The sequence below is a fragment of the Grammomys surdaster genome, unplaced genomic scaffold (assembly GCF_004785775.1).
Source record: "Grammomys surdaster isolate TR1022 unplaced genomic scaffold, NIH_TR_1.0 367, whole genome shotgun sequence".
NCBI classification, from domain to species: Eukaryota; Metazoa; Chordata; class Mammalia; order Rodentia; family Muridae; genus Grammomys; species Grammomys surdaster.
In genome coordinates, this window is record NW_021604786.1 from 6,601,295 (window position 1) to 6,608,310 (window position 7,016).

The 7,016-nt window shown below is 45.0% G+C and overlaps 1 long non-coding RNA gene across 1 annotated transcript in view; it reads left to right on the forward strand.

The window, feature by feature from the left end:
* The first annotated feature begins 222 nt into the window (after positions 1 to 222).
* LOC114631850 overlaps positions 223 to 7,016 on the forward strand; it is a 56,062-nt gene continuing 49,268 nt past the window's right edge. The window contains exon 1 of the long non-coding RNA XR_003713014.1: positions 223 to 248. This is a non-coding gene — a long non-coding RNA (uncharacterized LOC114631850). The remainder of the gene's footprint in view (positions 249 to 7,016) is intronic.

Below are 7,016 nucleotides of genomic sequence, written 5' to 3' on the forward strand. Positions count from 1 at the left end.
ATACTCTTTCCATTTCAGGCCAGGATGGACATCATGGGTTTCAGGACAATGTAATAGTGATCAGAATATCACCGGGGTATAGATTTCTATTTCCCTGGTTTTTCTTCTCCTTAAATCAAACTTTCTTTTCTCTAGGCTTCCCCTTGGAGAGCTGTGTGGCTTCCAGTTACTCTCAGCTAACATCTTCAGAGAAGCCAGCTTTTGTCTTCCTGGCTCCTCATTGTCCTTAGCGGGCTGTCTCTGAACCAGTGAGTATAATCAGAGGCCTGAGTTGTTGTGTTTGGGCAGGCCTGAATCCTGTGACTTTCCCCTGAAGCCAGCGATGCCATCACTCTTGTTTAAATTACAGGGGAGGAGAGTGGGAAGGCAGTTCTCAGAAGAAAATTGAGCATTGTTACCAGAATGCTTACTGGGCACACATGACCGGGGCACCCCTCCAGGCTGGATTACAAGTTGCAATAATGGGCTCCCCCTTTTCTTAAGCTTCCAATTGCGTTTGGCCAATGGAGAGTTCTGACAGATTGAAGTCGAGGAGAAGAGTGGGGGAAGGGCATTACCTCCCCTAACCCCCAGCCTTTTTCCTGTAAGTCCACCTCATGTCCCCAAAGCTCACAGCTCCTGCTAGACAACCCTTTCTGCATACTTCAGCCTGTCCCCTGTTGGGAGTACAGAGTGAAGGTCCTTTTGCCCATAGATCTCCAGGTCCAGGGGGACTAGGAATGTTAAATGCTGTTGGACTGATTGCCTTTCCAATGGGAAAGATGAAAACCTGACCTTCTATCTAGAAAGCTGGAAACTGGAATTGGTTAGCAGCCTGGTGATCTGCGTTATCTGTTTGGCCAGGCATATCAAGTTCTACAATCTAGACCAGAGGTGGCTGGTAATCTAAATGACCCTTATAGCCAGGGGCTCCCCAAGTTCCCACAATTAGGACCAGAGATAACTAATTGTCTAATGACCCTTACTTTATCTGTATAGCCAGAGGCTCCCCCAAGTTATCACAACCAGGACAGAGGTGGCTAATAGCCCAATGATCTTTATACTATCTGTATGACAGAGACCAGGCCAGACCCATCCTTAGGCCTTTAGGTTAGTACAGGTCTCCAATCTCAAGAACCCATCTTCTGGGAAGTAATAACCCAGAGTTACGGTTTTGATACAATCCTTGTGCACTGGGGATTGCATTATACCAGGAAGGTGATTTTTTTTTTTTTAGATTTATTTATTTTATGTATGTGAGTACTTAAGTCACATGAAAGATGATTTGGGGTGCATGGGGGTGTTAGGTCAGAGGTCACGGTGACTTAGTTGGACCAGGATAACTTAAGACAAAATGGATTAAAGCAGGCCACAGGAAAGCATTAGTGATGTGGCTTTGTCAGTTTAACATGACCAGAAGTAGCCCGAGGTGGTCCCTACTTCCTGAGGACTTCTGGTCAGGAAAGCTTGAATTGCCAGATGAGTCATGATGACACGAAATTGGCTAGTTTAGGTAGTTTTTTGTTTTTTAAATTGTATTTATATGAGAACACCGTCACTGTCTTCAGGCACACCAGAACAGGGCATCGGATCCCACTACATATGGTTGTGAGCCACCATGTGGTTGCTAGGAATTGAACTCAGGACCTCAGGGAAGAACAGTCAGTGCTCTTAACCACGGAGCCATCTCTTCAGCTCCAACTTTTCTTATCGTATAGGTTTTTATTTTGTAAATGAAATTATAAAGGTAGAAGTGATTTTTAAAAGAAGAAAAAGATTTATCTTATGTTTATTTATCTGTATGTGTGCATGTATGTGCACATGTGTGTGGGTACCAGGGTAGGCCAGAAGAAGGCACCAGATGCCCTGGAACTGGAGTTACAAGCAGTTGGGAGCTGCCCAACATGGGTGCTGGGAACTGAACTGGGGTCTTCTGCAAGAGAAGCAAGAGAAAACAGTTTACAGTAACCACTGAGCCACTTGTTCAGTGCCTGAGTTGGTTTTTGTGAATGAGATTACAGATTTCATTTAGATTTAGGATGAGAGGGGAGGGCTGATATGGTAAAACACAAGGTTATAGGCATTCTGGCCCTGAGATGGCTTTAACATGTTGTCTGAAATGCCTTTCGAAAAACAGACATTATTTCTGTAGGTAATTTTGGCTTTATTGAGGTGTTGAAGTTTCCTGATTCCCACTCAGGGCTGCTTTCTCTCCCTATGTCCCCTAATATCTCCATCTTTCTGTCTTACCGCAACTTCACGGAAGTCAGCCTTGTGAGACTTCTGACGAGAATTAGCCTAATTGTGAAGTGAGCTGCCCGAGAGAGAATGCGCTCACCATTGCCGAGGGAGTTGAGCTTTATTATCTTGAGGGTCACCCGTTTGTCAGGATGTCTAGTGATACCCACGAGGAGGAGATCGGTTCACAGATAACTGATGGACTCAGGGACCCTGAGGATTCCCACCAATAGCTTTGCTCGTGCAGGCGCAAACTTCATTTCTCTACGCAGGCGCAGATTTCATTTCTCCTGTTGTTTAGGAGAAACATTCCTCTTTATGCCCGATGGACAGTTTGATGCTGGGATCTGCGGCTGTGTGGTACATCTACTAGGAACTATTTTCTGTTTTCTTTGATTTCCTGGGTCCTTCTGGCTCCCAGGTTCCCGCAGTACCATCCAGCTTGATAGGACCCTGCTTGGAAACTGTGCTCTGACATCTTGTCAGTTCTGTGTTGGAGACATTGAACGATGTCACTGTACCTTTTCCAATACAGACTGGCAAATACAGGTTCTTAGGTAGAAGCCACAAGGTGTGGGATGGGGATGAGGGGCTAATAATGTTTCAGAATAAAGGTAGTATACCGTCACAAAGAAAGAAGACACAAATCCTAGAGAAATAAGGTCATACAATGAGACTCCACAGAACATCAGCCTCTGGTGCTTGTCTTAAATCCATGAGGTGTGATTCTGCTGTTTTCTGAATTATGTGTGTTTTGCTTTATGAAGTATGTATGGATTACTTTTGAGATGGGGGTCTTATCTTGCCCAGGCTGTTCTAGAACTTGCTTTACAACTGAAGTTGACCTTTAACCTGTCGTCTTCCTGCTCCCATCTTCCAGTTTATGTGGTGCCAGGGTCAGTGCCAGGGCTTTGTGTATGCCAGGCAAGCAGCCTCCTAACTGAGCCATATCACCAGCATTTAAAAAATGGATTTGGAGAATTTCCTCCCCTAATCTCAATTTGTTCAGAAGGAATCAAATTATATGTCCGTTTGAGCTCTTCCACCCTGTAGCTTTTTCTGGGTCAATTCTGTCAGGCAGATATGATTAAAGTGTAAATACTGGTTCACCTAACTTAACTTTTAAAGGTATTTATTGAGGACTTCACCTGTACCTGGAATCACTACCAGACTTGAAAAAGATAATCTTCAACAGGCGGTGGTGACTTAAAACCCAGCGCTCTGGAGGCAGAGGCAGGTGGAGCTCTGTGTTTTGGGGAGCCAGCCTGGTCTACAGAGTGAGTTTCAGGATAGCCAAAGGTACACTGAGAAACACTGTCTTGGAAAAACAAAAACAACAACCAAAAAAAGAAAGAAAGAAGGAAAGAAAGAAAGGAAGGAAGGAAGGAAGGAAGGAAGGAAGGAGATAGAAAGGAAGAAAAAAGACAGTCTTCAGATAAACAGAAAGCCAAAGTCTGAAAAGGAACAGTTAAGGGGTCCACCAGTTCTTAGGAGCTCCTCCCTGTGAGTGATTGAACCAAGATGTGAAATTATGGGAGAGGAACCTTAGCTGCCCTGGTCTCAAGCATCTTTGGTTGATCAAAGCACTCCTATAATCTTGCTAAATGTAGTTATACCCAAGGGTGTGGTCAGGTTCCTGGATACTGAGAAAAAGGAGACCGATGTCCATACAGCACCTCTTATGGTGGCTGAGGAATCGCTATCCTACAATGGATATTGACACAGGGGATAGTGTGACTCTGAGGTGGGATAGAATATTCTAGAAAAAAAAAAAAGACGAGAGGAAAGGAGCAAGCTGTAAAGGTGCATTAAGGAACGTACATCCAGAGTAATGACGTGATTTCAAAGGGTTAGGACTCCTCCCACACAGAGATTCTAACACTGTCCCTGGGGTCATGAGATGCTTCCAGACCAATGTGGATCTAAGGTAGGGGACAAACTTCCTGCCAAGGGACACCTATTGAGGTGTCTTTAGGTTTTACACTCCATACATTCCTGTTGCAATTCTTCCATGGGAATGTGAAAATTACCTCAGGCAGACAGTCATAGTTGACTCCTAAGTAACTGGGTGTGGCTATGGTCCAGTAAGACTTTATTTATAAGAATAGGCAGTAGTGAAATTTGTCTCAGAGACTCAACCTTGCTGAGCCCTGGCCTGGGAATGTATTTCTTTTCTGCTGTAGCTTGATGGGCCTGCTTCTGGCGGGTGAATGACTTCTTTAGGAGCTGAGTCCTTGAGCGTGCTTCTGAGGAGCCACGTGTGCCTAATGCAGAGGGAAGGCCAGGGGGCTGTGTGTAGGACGGCTGGGTTCATAGCCTGGCTCAGTTCCTTCACTGTGAGGGATAGCTGCTACACTAGACCTTCCTGGGCCTGGGGTTCTTCCCTTCTGAAGTGGAGAATGTAAGTAGGATGTTCTTTATGTTTGTTACATAAACAGCGTAGCATAAAGTTAATGGTATCGAGAGTACAGTGTTTGCTGAGGAAATCATCTGATCCACTGCTGAAGGAGGAAGAACAGGACAGGGAAGGACAATCTGCAAGAAGGCATCTTACAAGGGAGTTCAGAACCAGTGGTTGACCCCAGGGTGCTCCTCTCTCTGTCTCTGTCTCTCCCTCTCCTGTCCCCTGTCATTGTCTTCATCGTTGTTGTCTTCTTCTTCTTCCTCTTCCCCTTCCCTTCCCTTCCCTTCCCCCTCCCCCTCCCTCTCCTCCTCCTCCCCTCCTCCCCTACTCTTCCTCCTCCTCCTCTTCCTCTTCTTCCTCCTCCTCCTCTTCCTCCTCCTCCTCTTCTTCCTCCTCCTCTTCCTCCTCCTCCTCCCTCCCCTCCCCTAGATAGGATCCCTCTGTGTAGCCCTGACTATCCTGGAAGTCTGTCTGTAGATCAGTTTAGCCTTGAATTCACAGAGAACTGCCTGTCTTTGCTTCCTGAGTACTGGGATTAAAGATGTTTCCCACTACTGCCCAGCAACGTACAACCTCTTAAATCACTTCCCAGAGCTGGGACCAGAGCAGACATACCTTTCCTTTACTGACTTCTAAACTTGCCAGGGTGTGTGGGTGGGGAGTTTCTCTTTACTCTTCCTGGAGAGATGTTATTTTAGAGAGATTTTCCTTGATTGGGAACATTTAGGAGTCGGAGAGAGGAAGGCAGAACTGATTTACTATAGGCCTGAATTCATTTTAGTTGTATGATCCAAGAAGAAAAGAATAGTAATAGTCATAGTGGGAAAAAAATAATAACAAGAAGAACAAGAACACAGCTAGAGGGGCCAGAGAGATGGGTCGGTGGTCAAAGTGCACTGCTCTTGCAGAGGACCCTCATTCAGATCCCAGCACCCACATGGGGTGGGTCACAACCACCTGTAATTCCAGCTGCAGAGGATGGGATGCCCTCTTCAGGTGTTCATGGGTATCTACACGTATGTGGCACACATAAACTCATCTAGGTATACAGACACATACATGATTTCAAAGAAAAAATAAATCTGACATACATATGTATATGTCATATATATATACATATAAATGTTATATATATATATATATATATATATATATATATATATATATTCACATCTATACAGAGAGACAGAGGCAAGAGACAGACACAGGCAGACAGACAGACACAGGCAGACAGAAAGACAGACACAGAGAGAAGAGAGGGCCTCATTCTCTTACCACTCAGGCGTTAGCTCCAGCTCTGACCTGTGAGGCCGAGAGAGCTCTCAGTCTCTGGTCTTTCTCTTCAGGTCAAGCCTTGAAGCTGTGAATTCTCACTCTCCTACGCTCCTTCCTTACTGTTGGAATTTAAATAGAAAAAAAAATTCTTTTCTATTTATAGAGGTGAGAACTCATCTCAGAAGAGGCACAGTGACGTAATTCAAGAAACAGAACCAGTGTGCTTTTCAAACCTCTGCTTTCCACATAAACTCTGCGTTCCTGCACTTTTTTCTTTTCTTCCTTCTACCCAAACTGGCTTACTCTGGACTGTTTTTGTTTTTGTTTTGTTTTTTTTTTCACATTCCAAAGACTGAAGTGTAGTGCTGGGGCTCAGTCCTATAGGAGGCTGGTACTATAATTTGTTGCAGGATATTTGGCCACACTGTGAACTCCAAGATCGTGTTATTTATGGAGAATGCTGGTTTCTAGTTGTGCTGTGACTCAGCTTTGGCACACCACTTTAGTCTGGCTAGAATACAGACAGACATGCCCCTGTACACACCTTTAATCCCAGACAATGAATTTAAAGTTAATCGTAGAAGGAAGCAGCCATGGTTGTGATAGCTAACTGAGTGGCAGACCGAGTGGTGAATCGGAGAAAGGTTTGACAGAGGAGGATATGCCCGGTTCTCATGAGAAGAGAGAGGGAAGGGAAACGACCTGAGGATCAGTGTAGAGAAAGGAAGGAGGCAGTTTTACTGGGAGAGTTTTACAGAGACAGGTTGAAGTGAGGACAAGCTAACACAGGTAAAGACAGAACGAGCCAGAGAATGAGAAGGAGCCAGAAGATTAGAACAGTTGCTGGGAGAGAGAGAGAGAGAGAGAGAGAGAGAGAGAGAGAGAGAGAGAGAGAGAGGAGAGAGGAGAGAGAGGACATTCCAGGCCTAGGTAAGATTGTACAGAGGCTAGAAGCTTCCAGGACTAGGCTTAGGTTAGCAGATTAAGGCAGTAAGCCTCAGAGATGACAATTACTTCAGGAGAATTAACCCCCCCCACACACACACAATTATTATCATCACTGAAATTTTTCATCTCTCTCTCTCTCTCTCTCTCTCTCTCTCTCTCTCTCTCTCTCTCT